General features: G+C 39.1%; 1 long non-coding RNA gene across 1 annotated transcript in view; it reads left to right on the forward strand.

Moving 5' to 3' along the window:
- LOC139076824 (uncharacterized) overlaps positions 1-17,881 on the forward strand; it is a 351,089-nt gene extending 333,208 nt beyond the window's left edge. Inside the window, exon 6 of the long non-coding RNA XR_011528811.1 lies at positions 17,629-17,881. This is a non-coding gene — a long non-coding RNA (uncharacterized lncRNA). The remainder of the gene's footprint in view (positions 1-17,628) is intronic.
- The last annotated feature ends 252 nt before the right edge of the window (positions 17,882-18,133 follow it).

Below are 18,133 nucleotides of genomic sequence, written 5' to 3' on the forward strand. Positions count from 1 at the left end.
TCCAAGCACAATTCTTGACACTAGGAATAGAGCTGAGACCAAAACAAAAACCTGTGGTTATGGAATTTGTATAATAGTGGGATAAACAGGAAATACACATGTAAGTTATAATATATCAGTAGTGACAAATGGTGGGAAGATTATAGCAGAGTATGGGGCTAGAGAAGGGGTGTTATTATTAGAGAGGATTGTCTCTTAGGAAGTGACATTTGAGCAGGGTTAAAAAGTAAGGAAATAAGCCATGTGATTACCTGGGGAAAATTGTTTCAGGAAGTAGTTAATAGTGAGTATGAAGATGCTGAGGTAGGAGAGTGTTTGAAACTTGCAAAGAGGCCAATAAAGTGTCATGAGCAAGGAGAAAAATGTCAGGAAATGGGAGTAAGATGATACCCAGAGCCAGATAAGGTGGGCTCTAATAGGCTTCAGTAAGGATTTAGGATGTTATTCTGAATTGGAAAACTATTGCAGGGTGTCCAGGAGCTGAGTGATATGACATAATTTCCATTTTCAAAAGATTGACTCTGGCCACCATGGGGAGAACTGACTGTTGATTTACCAGAGCAGAAGCAGAAGATTTTTTGGGGCACCAGGTGATGAATCTGGGAGAAAGATGGAGATTAGGTTGGAGCAAGATATGAATATTATTGGAATGTAGTTCTAACAGGATTTGTTTGATGGATTGGAAGAAAAATTATGAGGAATAAGGAGGAATCAGGGGTGGTGCCCAGTTTTTTACCTGAGAAATTGGATGCTTTATGACAATAACTGCTGTGATAGGGATCTCTGCAGGAGGAATGTTTGGCAAAGGGTAGGGGAGAGAATCAAGGGCTCGGTTTTGGATGTGTTAAGATTGAAATACTGATTAGACATCCTAGAACAAGTATGAAGATTCAGAGGAGAAGTTCATTCTGGAGAGATAAATTTGGGAATCATCAGTATATAGAATGTGTTGAAGGCCATTGGGATGGATGGAATCACCTAAGAGAAAGGGATGCTATAGCATTTTAAGGTTGGGGAGATGAAGAGGATCCAGCAAAGGTGACTAAGAAGTAGCAGCCATGTGGATAAGAAAAAAATCAGAACATGGTGTACCAAATTCCAAGCTTAAAAAAAGATTTAGGAAAGGAGGGAGTGATGAAATGTATCAAATGATGCTGAGAATTTGAGATAAGAGAGTGAAAGGAGAGTGGAAAGGGATAGGGATAGAGATGAGGTTGGGGGCAGGCTGGGAGTGATATTATGTGCTTTTATGATGATATTAATTATACAGAAGAGAGGGGGAAATGACGATGTGATAAGGGAGAAGAGAAAAGAGATAATTGCATGAGAAAAGTCCTTGAGTAGGCAGAGATGGGACCCAGTATGTGAGAGAAGTTGGCCCATACAGATCATGGGCAGGTAATTCACTGAGTCAGTGTGGAGGCAGAACATACATAGTTACAGATGCTAGTGGGTTGGAAGATGCAATGGCAGGAAAATGAAAAAGGACTCTTCTGATTCTTTCATTTTTTTAGCGGAATCAGAAGGAATGCCATCAGCTCTGAGTAAATGGTTTGTATTTTTGTCTTCCTCATCAGACTTTTTGTCAAAGTGAGAGATCATGTCTTCTCTATCTTCATATCACCAGCATCTGACCCAGTGCCTAGCAGACATTAAATACTTCATGAGTGATTGTGATACTGGCTCAACACAAGGTTGACATACAGGAAGCCATATTGTAGAAAAGAAACCATATTGTAAGTTTGAATGACCTGTGATTAACTAAACCAGACATGCTCTGTAGATTTTATAGACCCTCTCAGCTGGTGTAAGTTGAAAACTTTGTTCTTCTGAGTGCCTTAGGAATGTGATGACCCCGAGGTAGAGAGTCTGTGCTGATAGCCATCATTAATGACAACTGAAAGATCAGGGTATAAGGCATTGCTCTGCTCTCCTCATATCCAGTAAAACAAAAGACTATCAGGAACTGAGACTCAAATGTCTGCCCGCAACTGGAGATCAGATGGAGGCCCCACTGGGATTAGGTCTATTTTTCAGGGACTGTTAACATTTGGATTGTCTGTACTTCTTATCCTTCTGGTTGGACACTTGATTATAAAATATTCTTTTAGATGTTCCCAAACAGTTGACAAGATACAGAATTCTAATACAAAAATGTCAACGTGAAGCTGGGAATAAGAGAATATTTCCAAATGAATGCTAAACAGTTTCATTCCTCAAACCCAGATCTATGTCCCAATTTAGCAGGAAGTAGCTAGATTGGTCATTGCTCCAAATACCTCAAGAATGAAGAATACCGGAGAATAGGAGGGATTGAAACTGGCAGAGTTAGCCATTGATGATTAAGTAGCTAGGAACTAAAGGTTTTGTCCATTTTTGCAATGACTGATTATAGCTTTTAGATGTTTAACCCACCCATTGTTAACTGTGCTGTTTAGGCAATGTGCTATCTGACTCCCACTAGCTTCCTATAGATAACATCTCCCTGGAGCCTGGGTCACCATGGTAATGGGTTTTTGAGCTGTATTTCAGGAATTAGAACCCCTTTCTCCACTCCAGGCTGGTTGAGACCACTAACTCATCATCTGGGCCTATGCAAATGTCCCAAAGGTGACCTTTTGTTGTCAATAGGCTAAAAACTCCACCCTCAGATGATGCTCACACTGCTACTTTGTGAGCATGCATCCTATGAAGAGGGATGGAGTCTGACTATGCTTGCACATATCATCAATTACCTCACCTCTCCTCACCTCCAATCACCCATCTTCATATTTCAGTCCACCTTGTCCCCTATCCTATAAATATCCCTAAGTCCCTATTTTCAGGGCAGCAGATTTGAGACTCATGCTCTTGTTTCCTCACATGGCTGCCTTGTGATTAAATCCTCTCTCTGCTGCAATCTTATGGTCTTGGTGTTTGGCTTTCCAGGGGGAAGGCAAAAACGAACCTGGCTCAGTAACAATTATAAAATGCAAAAGAATAATAATTTTTTTAAATACCTTTGGCTTCACCTTTAGTTAATATGAATGTAATTTGAACATGTTTACATTAATTTTTTTATTGGACTGGAATTAAGGATAAAGTGTTTATAGATGGCTGGTTTGGAATATCTCATCTCAAAGCCAAGCTCTCATGTGCTGACATTTGTTTTATTTTTGAAGAGGAGGGGATTGATTCTCTCAGGCCAGTTAGAGGCTATATGTAGGCAAAACACTCAAAGAAATATGTCCAAATAGTCAACATTTTTCCCTTTTCCACCAAGATAAATTTCTAAGTGACTGATAACATTGTCGGTGATGATCCTAACTTGTAAAAAACACATTTAACAATTTTCCATGTGCAAGATGACACAGACTATGAAAATTTCAGCTCTTTTGAAAAGAATCCCAAGAAAGAATGAGTAGCAAGTAATCATTGCATATATTTTTCTATGTTGACTTCTTTGAAGTTTCCCTAACAAAAGTTTCTAAACATCAATACCCGACCTTTTGGTCTGGATGATCCTTTCTTGTGGGGATGGAGGAGTGAGGGTGGGGATTGTGCTGGGCATTGTAGGATGTTTAGTGGTGTCTTTGCCATCTATCCCCTAAATGGCAGTAGCACCCCTCTCCCAAGTGTGACAAGTCTCAGTGTCTCTAGACATTGCCAAGTGTTCCCTGCAGTCATGGCAGGGGAGTGGGAGATGGGGGAGGATTTGAGAACCAGTAGTGAAACCAACACATAAACAAAAAGACAAGTTTCCACAGGCTTCTGGCTGATTTATTCTAGATACGGGTTATTTTTCTGAGAACAATTTGGGAGTTTTTATCTAATAGTGTGTGACTATGAAGGTATTATCCTAGGAATGGCACTGAAACTGTTAATTCCCATTTCACATTCATAGAATAACTTCATCCTAGATACATTACAAAACATTCAAAGATAAATACTCATCAGTAAGAATGTAGCCAAAGCTGTCACGTGGAAGGGGAATGCAATTGCCAGAAGTATATTTCCAGAAGGCAGAACTATGACCAATGTTGCTAATTATAGAGAGACATATTTTGATTTGTGATAAGGAAGATGGTTCTAATGATTAGTGGTATCTAAAAATGGAACAGGCAGCCCCAGAGCTCCCTTTCAATGGAGCTGATCAAGCTAAAGTTAGATGGAACGCTTCAGGAATATTGCAGAGGAAATTAAAGCGTTGGTTGAGTTTGAGATCTCATTCAGTTCTGTGAGTCCACAATGAACAGAAAAGCCATGGAAACACCAAAAAGTGAATTTGCATCAGCCAAAACAACAAGAGAAGAGAAGGCGAGGGAGCAGTTATAGGAAGCAGCAAAGTTGAAGTGGTGTTCTAATAAGTAAGGCATTCATCTTCAGGAAGGATAACTCAGAGAGGAGGAAAGGGAGAATTAAAATGTGCAGGCATCCTCAATTTGCAATTCCTGGGGACTCTAGACTGCGACTTGAGGCAGTTCCTTGTGCTGTCTTCATGGTACCTAAGAACCCTGCCTTAAATCCATTCCTGCTCCTTAATAAGAGCTTCTATCACTTTCAGGAGTTAGCACAATGGTCATAAGAATCCCCTGGGTTGCTGGTCAGCCACACATATTTGTGGGAACCCCATACAGAGATTCCAGTTCCTTAAGTCTCTTTGTGAACCCATGATTCTGCATTTTAAATAGGCACCCTTGAGAATTCCAATGCAGATGGCCCTTTGGGCAATGTTATTTTGGAAGGTGTAGTTCAGTTTGCTATGTGACTCCTACCCCAGCTCTATGAATTTTGTAGTTTTCCCAGGAAAGAGAGATTTCAATGAGAATAGCATTTAGATTACCTATGCTAAGTATTGGACCTCTAATCTAACCTTTAGTACTGGTACATCTTTCCCAGAGTTGAGGTGGAACCAAAAGGGGTACAGTAATAGTTTTCTGGAAATGTGAAGTGTTGTTTTTTGGGGGAGGGGGGTGGGCGAGGGTGGGGGAAGGTAAATTGTTCATTTTTTGTTAATAAAAATATTGTCTCTTATTCTCCTTCCCTCCCAAGTGACTGTAAACTTCCAAGCTCAGAAAAGTCTGTTTAGAAATACTTAAGTCAGTGCCATTAGGTGAAGCCCCATTCAAGCACTAATGACACAGCATCTCCTCAGCTGGATTACACATTGATGAAATAACTCATTTGGAAGAATTACTGGTAAAGCTATTGGAGTGTCAACCAAACCAAAGTAATTAGAGGTTTATGTCATTGTTTAACAGTTTAGACTAACACTAGCACATCTTTAATACTCCTGGAATGGACAGGTTCTTATATTGAATGTCTTTGATTGTGTGAGTTTATAATACCCAAGTGTTATCAGGAAACCAGTGTTCAGTGGAGAAGGTGTTTCTAGAGATAGCTACTTCTGTGGTTTCACCCAGTGATCCTGGACTCTGATCGTTGTCTTCTTACTCCCATTTCTTGCGTCTGATGCTCCCTACATCTCCGTTAGAATTCCAGCTATGTCATCCTATTTTCCTGGTTAAACATCTTTTTGTTGTATCTACTTGACTTCACACCCTATCCTTGATCAAATTTGAATTATAACTATCAGTAATCTATACTTGATATTATGCTGTGATACACGTGGAAAAGGCCAATGAAGTCATTGTTTGTCACTTGGTTTCATATATCATTGATTTAGAGGTAGACTTACCATGAGGCTTATGCTTCAGTGCCCTCATTTGCTTGGGCCCCTTCCAAGGACCAGAGATGGCCTTAGCAGTGCATTCCTATGACCATACAGCTTTATAATATTTTCAAAGGAAACTATGTTGACCTCGCCCCTTTAAGACTGCTGTCTCCTTCCACTGGAATCCTAATGCTAGACCCTCTTGTATGATGATGGCTGTGCAGCTATGGGAATTGGGGCATGTAGGTGAAGGGAAGTAGAGTCAGAGATATGTTTAGTTTGGGTATTTTTTTTCTGGCTTTTTATTTTATGTTATTGAGGTCATGATAGTTTACAACATTGTGAAATTTCAGTTGTACATTATTATTTGTCAGTTACCATACATATGTGCCCTTTACCCCTTATGCCAGCTCCCAAGCCTCTTCACCTCTGGTAACCACTAATCTGTTCTCTTTGTCCGTGTATTTGTTTATCCTCCACATTTATGAGCGAAATTGTATTGTGTTTGTTTTTCTCTGTCTGGCTTATTTTGTTTAACATAATACCCTCGAGTTCCATCCATGTTGTTGCACATGGGACAACGTTGTCCTTTTTTATGGCTAAGTAGTAATCCATTGTGTACATATACCACATCTTCTTTAGCCATTCATCAGTTGATGGGCACTTGAGTGGCTTCCATGTCTTAGCTATTGTGAATAATGCTGAAATGAACATAGGGGTGCATAAATCTCTTTGAATTGTTGATTTCAAATTCTTTGGGTAAATTGGGTAGACATATTTTTGTTGCTTGTTGATTAGGAGATATATTTATGAGGTATGTAGTCACATCTGTGACTTAAGGTAGGACTTGCTTCTAGAAGTTGCCCACTGTGTCAATTCACCTGGCATCATGTCAGTGAGGTGCAGGGCTAGAGGTTATATCTGAATATGAACAGGTCCCACAGCACCCATCACGGGATCTGTGTGAACAGGTGAGGAGAAACAAGGTTGGAAATGTACAGAGCCAGAAATAGTCTGTGGTAAATTCTTCCAAACAGCAGATGTGTAAAACTGTAAGCAGAGAATTCAGTTCTCAACTGACATCAAGTCTAAACAGAAGTTCTCTCCTGTCAGGAATATTCTCAATAATGAATGCACAGAATTACAAATGTACTATGTGTATAATATTTTAAAGAGATCACAGGATTCGTTAAAACTTCTAGTATGAGAGCACAAACCTAAAGCAGCAAACAGAATACATCTAGGTGAGAAGAACCATGTTTTATACATTTCAATGATCAATAATGAAAAACATATTTCAATTAACTATGCTAGAGGAAAGATTAAATTGTCATTATACTTTCTCTATGGAGAATGGTATCACAAAATTATGAGCATATGAAAAGCTAAAAAAGAGTAGGAAGCCCAAAATTTTAGGAGAAAAGTCTTTAGATTGTGTGTCAAGCATTTATTAAATTTTTTGTTTTCCTGGAATTTGTATGTTTGTCCTATTGGTCAGCCTTTTTAAATTTGTAATTCATTGTGATTCTTTTCCTCATTCTACATACATGTTCATTTTATACCAAATTATGTATTTGTGTTCTTTTTCTAAAAGAGGTTTTTCTAATAGAGGTTTCTGAGCTTTAGGTCCAACAAAATCTGGATATGTTCTTTGGTTATATTTTTTAACAATTTTCTGACTTTGTTTCTTGTGAAGTGAAAACTCCTTGCTCCTGAATGGTGGTTGTGCTGTTGGTAAATAGTGACCTGGTCATAGAGAAGATCTGGATGCCTCAGGAATTTTCTAGAAACAAGCATTTCTAACAGCCTTCTCCAAATTTCCACCAACACCGAGATTTGAGTGCCACAGGAAATTGTGGAATCTGCCGTAATAATTGAGTAAGAGCTCTCACATATATAAGGCTTTATAGTTTATTTACTTTGCTTCACTAGATATTGAAAACAACCCTGCAAAATATCACCAATTCAGTAAGGTACGGAGCACTTCTAGAATCCTGGTTCCTAACGTAAAGTGGTTATTCCCACCACAATACGCGGCAAAGGGCATACTGAAATTTTGAACAAATCTGCCATTTTTAGTGGCAAAATGTTAAGTCCTTTCCAGATGATACCAAGTAGACCTACTTCTCAGATAGAGTGTGATCCACTTTTCAGGCACGGAAATCAATTACTGTGAACCTTTGACTCACATTCCGCCTCTAATCATAACTGGCAGGAATCTGTTAACATTTTGTAGGCAAAATCAGGATTGTATGATTCTGCCTTAAAGAACCAAGAGGTAGGAAAATACATGGAAAGAAGTACTTCATAGGAATAAGGTGGGGCTGCATAGTATTTTATAACCTTAGATCATCTTTCCTGTTGAATCCATCACTTGCATATGGGTATGGCTGTGATGATAGAAACAAGACGGAGGTAAAGAGGTAAAATAGAGGGACAGACAATTCATGGTTGATGTGAAACTCCCTATTAAACAACGCCCCCTACCAAGGCTTCCATCTTTAATATCCTGCTCCCTTCTCAAACCACATAGTAATTCTTTGACTCTCCTTGGTCATGAAGATTTTGCACAGCATCACCACCTGATATTAACCACCTCATCATTCTCCCCACGTTTCTGTGTTTTTTCCCTCTTCCCTGGGGAGCTATCTCTTGGTACTCTTTTTTGTACTTGTGGAGGTAGTTGGTGGTATTTATGTTTGCATGTTTTTGTCACTTGTACTTGCTTGTCTTGAAATCTCAGGAACGTCACATACCCCTTAAGAATAATTGAGCTTTCTTTTTCTTTGGTAACATTGCACAGTGTCTAAAATCTTAGGGAGGCTTTAATGTACCGTGCCTCAACAAAGACATGATGGCTGATGCTCCTGATAGGTGAAGGCACAGAAGAGGTGAGAGAAAAAGGCCATTAAGGCAGCGAGATACATAAAATGGTAAAGAAAAGCAAGAGAATGTATAAGTCAGTGTGATAGTGTACTATAAATAAAATAAGTTGCCCTCAGCATCCCAAAATTGCAAGATTCCCAGAAAGCTGTCATCCTCTTTCTCCCTGAGCCTCGCATTCCCATCATGAGATTCAATCTTTGCAAGGAGATCTACAAATGGCCTTCCAGCCTCCATACCTACTACAACGCCTTGTGTACTCTGTTAACCCTTAACCTGGCCTCCCAGTTCTTTCTTTTCTCTACTCTACATACTCCTTTCAGGTTAATTTTCCCCAGTTACTTCCTTTTGGTCTATTCCCCTGCAGAAAATGACTCGCCATTGACTACCTCATTAGTGTTTACACTTGCCAGGAGTGCAAAGATCTCAGCGATGTAGTCCCACTGCGTTTCTTGCTTTATCTCTTTCATTTTACTGTATCATCCAACTAAAACCAGACTATTTCCATTCCTAAAAATTTTCTGCTCCCCTGCCCCCACAGCGCTTTGCCCCCTCATCTTCCTGGAACACTTTCTCTTTGTCTACATTATAGACAACCTCATCATTCAGGTATCATCTTAAATGCTACTCCCTCTAAGAAACATTTCTCTTTTAAACTCAAATAACCATCTGTTGCTCTCTCATGCTACCAGACGTATTCTATCTAGCCTTGGAGATGTTTGTGTATTGGTTTTATTTCTATAAGAAGACTGTAAACTCTGTAAGGGTAGGGAGTGTTACAATCTTTATGTCAGTCGTTTATAGAATACCATGCAAATATCAGGCACTCGGATAATATTATTTATTTTTTTAAAGCTAATTGTGAAACATGAACCAAGTGACTGGGGCAACTGAGAGAAAAAAGGTATCTCTACCAATTGCTGTTATTTTTTAAAACATATGACACATATAAACAATCAGAAAGAGGAATTAAGTCTGCCTGAAAATACTTTATCCCAGTTCATTTCGTGCATATTCCTAAATGTCGCTCCTTATATTCTGATACTTCTACAGGTCTTTTCTTGCCTTCTTCACCTTCCAAATCCATTTAGCACAGATTTCACCCTTACAAATACTTGAGAGGTCACAGAAAGGCACCTGACAAGATGAAATACTATAGTATCCACCCACTCCCCTCCCAGAACTGAGGTAATCTTGCTGGATCTGATGTGGATATAAGCCACAAAACGTCATTCATCTTGAACTGCAGCTCAGCATAATCCAAGGTCAGGAAGGGCAGAGGCTATGGGATGTTTTCCGTGAGGGACCAATGCTGCATATTTATCTCAGCTAATAAAGCAGCCCTGTGGCCTAGAAAAGCGAAAACTTCATGTTGTGATTGGCTTCAACCTCCTCTTTCACATCCTTTACCAGATAGAGCAGATTTACTGTGAAGCTAAGGAAGCTTAGCTGACATTTCAGGGCCTCAAATTTGTCCAGGCCAGAGCGATGCTGTGTTTGGAATTTTGTATTCTTACTCTTTCGGGCACATCCTCCTTCCGAGTTATGGCAGCTTCAAGCCCCACGGAACGCAGATCTGCCCAGCCTCCATGCCTTCCTCCGTGCAGGTCCTGATGTTGCTAATCCTCTGAATCTACAACAATTACATTCATAGAAAGGAGTTATAAACCTTGTCTTTATTTTGATTGGGTAAAAGTTTCTATGGACTTCCCTTTCTATGCCTTCCATTCCTCATTTGTCAGGGCAAAAACAGAACAGAAATAATGAAGGACATATATTTTCATAAAACAGCAATAGACAATATCTGTTTTTATATTGACCAAGAGCAAACCAATAATTTGTATCCAAAGTTAGGGAAATGATTTCCATGTTATTATACTAAATTTACCGTGAGAATAGTATACATATCAGACCAAGGACCATAAGAAGGACAGACAAGGAGAAAATATAAACACTAGTAAGTAGTGATTGGGGGAAAACATATGCAATATATTTGATAAAAGGCTGATTTCTCTAATAGCTGGGAGACAATTCTCAGTGGCTCTTCTGCATTTACACACATCTTACGAGGGATGCATTAGCTGCCCTTTTTTGGGGACTGTCTTTTTTTTTTTTTTTTTAAAGATTTTATTTTTTTCCTTTTTCTCCCCAAAGCCCCCCAGTACATAGTTGTATATTCTTCGTTGTGGGTCCTTCTAGTTTGGCATGTGGGACGCCGCCTCAACGTGGCTTGATGAGCAGTGCCATGTCTGCCCCCAGGATTCGAACCAACGAAACACTGGGCCGCCTGCAGCGGAGCGCACGAACTTAACCACTCGGCCACGGGGCCAGCCCCTTGGGGACTGTCTTTTTAAAGATGTGTAGCAAGCAGCCTTGGAAGATACAGATAGTGTCTCCCCGCAGAGCAAAGGGCAGGCATGCTTAAGGCTGGGTTTCTTTCTTGTAGCACAACCCACTGCATGTGCTGGCATCATGCGGACCCTTGGTGGGACTTAGAGGGGAGAACTGACACAAATATGCTGATGCTCATGATGCTTCCTGTGGTGCGAGAATGATGCCCTTTGTCACTGGCCCAGGCATCTTGTGTCTTCTGTCAGCATCCACAAAACTATAGCTAACTAATTATTAGCTTGCAAATAGGTTGTCTTAGATCTTCACAGTCCTTAACACTATTAGACCGTGAGCTTATACAATTTGATAAATAGTAACACAGCCAAATACAAAAACAGACAACTGATATAAGCGATATTCAATAGAAAGTAAAATATAACTATACTTTAATATCTTTACATCTTGATGCATCAAGAAATATAAAATAAAATAATATTGAGATCATTTTTACCTTCAGATTGTCAAAAGCTAAAAATAGCAATGAGTCAGATATAGAGAGGAGATGAAGAAACAGATTCTCTCATGTGTTGCTGGTGGATGTGAAAAGTAATTAAACAGTTTTTAAAAGTTGTATTTGTCTTTACCTATTTGGCCAACCATTCTACTTTTGGAATCTATCAATGCGAATGAAGTCCCCAGTGGGTATGTGTGTGTGTGTGTCTCTCTCTCTCTATATATACACACGCATATACATATAGACGTAGAGGAAGACACACACTGATGCAGGGAGAGACACACATACACGTGGAGGTATGTCTGTTAGTATATATGTGTGTATGTGTGTGTACATGTACATATATAGAGACTGTTTATAGTAGCATCTTTTGTTGGAGCAAAATCTGGAAACAACCTGGATGCCCTCTAATAGAGGAATGGTTAGTCACAGATGGTTTATCCATACCATGAAGTGGGATACAGTTATGAGGAATAATATGTTGGATCCGTATGTGCTAACTTGAAAGGATGCCATGAGATATTAAGTAAAAAGAGAAAAATTGGGGGCTGGCCTGGTGCATAGTGGTTAAGTTTGTGTGTTCCACTTCAGCAACCAGGGATTCATGGGTTCAGATCCTGGGCATGGACGTACACACCACTCATCAGGCTGTGCTGTGGCAGCATCCCACATAAAAAATAGAGGAACATTGGCACAGATGTTAGCTCAGGGACAATCTTCCTCACCAAAAAAAAGAAAGAAAGAAAGAAAAATTACAAGTATAAAAAGTGACTCCATTCTTATTTTAGAAAAGAATAAACCATATATATATGTATATATGTACATGTGTGTGTGTGTGTATATATATATATATATATATATATATATATATGCAGTTATCTTATTGTTACCTATCACGATATGCAAGTAAAGTTTGAATGTGTTATTTAATCCAAAAGTGAGTACAAATTGACTTTCTTTTCATGCTGGGTGAGAAGCTAATAGCTTACACAGTTAACATCTCAATCTCAACAGCAGCCTGGTCCAGGCTAGAGTTTAGCTTTGGAATCAGACAGACCAGAGTTCCCATCTTGATTCGATAGCTGCCTAGCTGAGTGAACTTGAACAAGTCATTTTGTCTTTCTTAGACTCAGTTTCCTTATGTGTAAAAATGGAAATAACAATGGTACCTACCTCACATATTTGTGAAAGGTAACTTTCAGAAAGTATATGGCCTACCAGCACAGTTCTGTCATAGAGTCAATGATGGCGTTGATGATAAAATTGAACACTTACTGAGCATTTACTATGTAATTGGACTCAATATGTGGTAGCTGCTTTTTTCTCTTGTCTTTCTTTAATAGTAGATTGCTCACTTAGCTGCCTGGAAGAAATGATGGTATCTCAGATTTTCATACGATTCCTCTACACAAGCCCAATCAAATAGCGATTGAACCAGGCCTTGGGGTGACAGTGAAGCAGTATTCACCTTGTTAGTGTTGCTTACCCTCAGAGAAGGGTCTTAGAACTGCAGCCAGCAGATGGCTTAACGCCTGAGGAAAATTCTAAGCAGTGCACCTAGCTAGGGGAGCATTGGCATGTTTACAATTCGCCAACTGAAACAGCGGTTATATTTTACAAATGAAAAATAATCATCTCTTATCTTCCTTAAGCAAAAACTACAGTTTCGTGTCAAACTGAATGCAACAACCCCCTAAAAAAAATCTTAAAAGGCAGTCAGCCGAGTCTTTATTGCAAGAACATCAGAGAAATGAGCCAGCTGAGCTACTTATCATCTGCTTAAATTTCTCAACTATTGAGCATTGCGGTGAAGGAACTATTTATAGGTCCTGTGTCTCCCTTAAATCCTTACCTCATAGGGATCTAGCTAGATCAGGAAAAGCCCCATTTTGTTCAGGATTGTGTAGGCTGCCAGCGGAACACGGTTTTGAATTAATCAGGTTTTGATTACACTCCCTGAACCTATTCAAGTATTAATAGTTTCCCTGTCAGCATGTAATGAGCTTTTCCTCCCGATTGATAGTCTTCATTGCTTTGTTTGTTTACTTACATTTTTTGGTCATCAGTTTAGGTAAGATGTGGGCATTTATTTCCAAGGCCATTGGGATGACAGCTGGAGAGGACAATGGAACAATTAATGCAACTTAAAATTTGAACGTGGAAAGTTGGCAAGCTAAAATAAGAACATAAAGATGTCCCCTGGAAGCCGTGTGTCTCAAGGTGCTGAAATTGCTGTAGAAACCAATTGAAATCCTGGAAAGCAGGGACCAGACCATAGGCACTGTCTCTGTGTCTCCAGTACCTAGAGCAGCGCCTGACTCCTAGCCCCAGGGGAGGAAAGGGAAGAGGAAACCGCCAGCCAAAATGTAACAGAATAAGTCATTAATTAAAACATTCATTTCATGCTGGAAACAAGCTATAGATTCCTTTAAGTGCCAGAGCCTCCATTAAACCTTTTCTAAAATCAACACACACATGATGGTTTATTTCACCTAAGATAGAATGTCAGTGTCTGGGGATAGAATTAACACAAGTGTCCTTTTTGTTTTATTCACAATCCTTCTCAATCCCTCTTCAAGTGACAGTTTCAATAGCTATTGAAAGGAAAGGCACATGCTCACAGAGGGCTAGAGCATTTCTTACAGGGAGCGAAGAAGGTCAGTAGGGATTTCAAGGTCAGACGTGCCACTCCCCTTTTCTTGGTACTCGGAGGCAAAAGATGGTTTATAAAACACATCACTTTTCCATAGTGTTTGGCTTTGGGAGTATACCAACTAAGCATTCTAGGGGAAAATACTGTGATAATTAAGGCCAGCTTTTGGTCATTTTTAAAAGATTTTTGAGTACAATGAAATCTCAAAGCTTTTAAATTCAAAATAAACACATCAATTAGTTTATTTTTCAATACACGAAGCCATATGAGATGTCTGGGGAACCTAGAAATTTTGAGTGCTGTGGTCCAGATGGAAATGCAGGCAGAGGAAGAAGCAGTGGACAGACAAATCAGTGAATGAAATGGCATCACATGGCAATTAAGACCACAGACTCAAGAGCAAGATGACACTATACATCTGTTCTTAGAGAAGTTCCTTAGCCTCTTGGTGCCTTGATTTTCCTCATTTACAAAATGTGGATAATAATAGTTTCTTCTCTTAGAGTTGTTTTTAGAATTCAATTAGTTAATTAATGTAAAGCTCTTAGAAATATATCTGACACATATTAAATAAATAAATCTTAGCAATTATTGGAAGATAGAGATAAATGTTGGAAATAAAGACAAATATCAATATGGCAATTGCTTATTAAATGCTATCAGTTTGTCTTGTCCCTAGGTTCCTGGACAGAGAAGACTCTTGTAGCTCTTCAATCTAGCGAGTCAGGAAGGCCCTAGATGGGTAACTGCTGGTGCAGATTTAGGGACTTTAAAAGAAGGTACAGGATGCGGAAATCACAGCCATCACCAGGGATGGATGTTCTAGTTCAACAGGCACTCATGGAAAATGTTTGGCCACTCCCCAGAGTCATTGTGCCAGCTGCAGCCATGGGCTTACTTGGGAAAGGAAGGGAGTGGTAGTTCGTATCCTGTGTTCTGTGGCAGTCACTTACTGTCCCCCCTTCACAGGTGCGCTTCCAATATTACAAAGCATAATGTTTTTTCTTCAGTCAATAATAGATTTGGTCAATGGCTGTCAGAGTAAATGTTGAACTGAGCAAACCCTATGAGTTGGCTGCAAATGTGAGCCACTGTTTCCAGTTCAGAGGCACAGCTAGCAGCCTCAGAGAGAAGGCAAGGACTTGTGTGCACTTTGCCTTGTGAGGAGAACCCAGAGGAGACAGATTCAAATGGTGACCGGGCTAAAAGGCAGCCTAGTGCTTTTGTGAGGCACATAAGACCCTGCTCTCTGGTAGTTATGATTGGTTGTCATTGCCCACTTCCCTGATGTTGTTTGGAGATTTTTAACCTCTTCAAGCATTTCTCTCCCATCCCCACCCCAATTCTAATTCCTGAAAGTGCCAGAAATGAAACTGGGGGTCACTAGACTGAGTGTCAAGGATTTCAGAGAGGTTTCCGGGTCACCAAGGAATCTTTGGTATGAGCGTAGTCTTTCTGCCTACAGATTGGAATATCTTATGTTTTAAGTGCTAAAACAATAAACATGAACTAACAAGCTTTTTCCAGTATTTATTCTCTCCTCTAAACCATTTACAAAAGGGATTGAGGAAAGGAAAATAATTATAAACTATTGTATTACCATAAAAGGGCAGAGATTTGGGAAAAAAGAAGAGATGGGAAGGTAAGCAGTTCCTAAAATTCTCATATTAACTTTTTGCTCTAAGTAACTAGTGGTTAGCAGAGTAAAAGTTTTGAAAATGTGCCTGTGCTCAACTGGTGAATTGCTATTAATTTTGGTAAACTAGACTATGCCATCAATAGAAACTATTTCCACTTCACAGTTATTTTTTTAAATGGTATTTATGGCAGATATCCTTTAGTCGAGGAACCAGAGGCCTTGCATTTGCCATAATTTTGCAAAATAAAGTTATTCAGCTGAACATAGTTAATGTTATTTTTTCTTCAGTGGAAAGCTTAGTATTGAAGTTTCTGTTTATGTTCCAGAATCTAAATTTCTGTTTATGTCTGCACAACTCTGCTAAGTAATTGATCTTTTAATATAAAACTGTGACTCTATTGGTAACTTGAACTATATATACTGTATATATATATATATGTCAGAAATATTAAAAAATGGAAAAAAATAGTATGTTTTATAGCAAATAGACAGTAAGAATTTATTTGTTGTTGATGTTGCTTTCAAAACAGAAAATAATGAGGTAGTGGAGGTAGGGGTTTGGGGGGATGGAAGCTTCATCTAGACATCAGAAGACCCAGATCCTCAGTCCCAACTTAGAGACTTAATCATGTCCCTGAACCTCATTGAGTTTCAGATTTTACCTGTGTAAGTGAGAATGCTAAAACCTGATTCAATTACCCCACTGAGAGTCTGTGAAGATTTAGTGAGATATATAAGTATATATGAAAGCACTCCATAAATATATAGCATTTTTCATCAAAATATGGTCTTTTGTGGTTATGTTCTCTTCTTGATATCAATATTGAAGTTTCCCTATTTTAAAATTTACTTCTTTTACTACACAAGGAACATAGGAATATATTATCATCATAGAAATCCAAGCATTACCATAATATATGGAGAAGAAAATGGAAGACCCTTGACTCATCCATCTCCAAATCTTCCTTTCTCTTTAGTGGTATCACTATCAACAGTTTGAATCTCTTTTCAGAAATTTTCTAAGCTTATATGTTTGCATGTATACGAAATATAATTTTATGCCATACAATCTGGATCAAAAGTGTGTTTCTAACTCACAAATTCAGCTTATTAAAACAAAAAGTTTTTTCCCTTCTCAGGGCCAGCCCCGTGGCCGAGTGGTTTAGTTCACACGCTTCCCTTCGGCAGCCCAGGGTTTCACTGGTTTGAATCCTGGGCGTGGACATGGTACCGCTCATCAGGCCATGTTGAGGTGGCATCCCACATGCCACAACTAGAAGGAAGGACCCACAAGTAAAAATATGCAACTATGTATCATGGGGCTTTGGGGAGAAAAAGGAAAAATAAAATCTTTTTAAAAAAACGTTTTTTCCCCTCTAAGGAAAATGTGACATAATTAGCTTCACAGTTGTTTCAGGTACAGGATTGATTGTGAAAGGTTAAAGGAGTGTAGGAAAGATGGAATGGGTTATTGTATCCACAACAAGGACAAAACCCATATACAAATGAATGTATTTCAGTTGTCATAGTTATGAAACCCCATTCTGTAACAAATGGGAAATAACACCTCATGGCAGCCAATCTAAAATAATCTCTATGTGATGAGTTCCACTGGCAGATCTGCCAAGATGCACCAATTCTCAGTGTGATCACATAGATTTCATTGGTCACAAACAGAGAAAAGCACATGATTGCATTGAAGACGATGACAGTGCTGCCAGCCCAGAAATCACAGCTCAGGCTCCGCGATAGCAGACTATCACACCTGCCACTTGACAGGTGTGCACTGAAATTTATGAAAAGCTTTTCTAGCCAAGCCATCAGGCTGCTGAAAAGAATGGTGAATGCCTTGAGCCTTGACATTTATTACAGCTTTGCCAGCATATCTGTCTTGTAGAGTGTGATTTGAAAAACGATATGTCTAACCATGATCTTAATAAGCTCATTTGTTCCAGGATCTCATTGTACTTGTGCTTGCTGATAGAAGAGGAGAAAGCCAACAATATAAATAACGGAAGCTTCCTGGTGAAATGGCTCCACTTATTTCAATATGGAGACAGTCCGATGTTTAACATTACCAGTTGCCATACCTGAAAGAGGAATAAGAATGCTGCTTTGCGGTGTTTCAGAGTGAGGCTCCAGTTCTTTCATAACCTTAATTTCAGTCAGTTTGGTCACAAACAATGAAATTAAAGCATGTGATAAATATTCTGGTGAAGATGCAAATTTATTAATATTAGTCAGGAAAGATACGTCTTTAAATTTTTTTTTTTAAAGAAACCTTGCCGTTTTCTTTTTAACCACTCATTTCTAAAGATTCCAAATACTTTGAGTATTTGCTCTTTTATTATCAAAATACCCTTGGTGGATAAAGATGGAACAAATATCATCCCCAGTTGATACAGGATGAGCAAGAGGAAGTTAAAATAGTTAAAACCAGCTTTCCCAGCCTTATACCAT

Source organism: Equus przewalskii, chromosome 17, assembly GCF_037783145.1.
Source record: "Equus przewalskii isolate Varuska chromosome 17, EquPr2, whole genome shotgun sequence".
In the NCBI taxonomy this organism is placed as follows: Eukaryota; Metazoa; Chordata; class Mammalia; order Perissodactyla; family Equidae; genus Equus; species Equus przewalskii.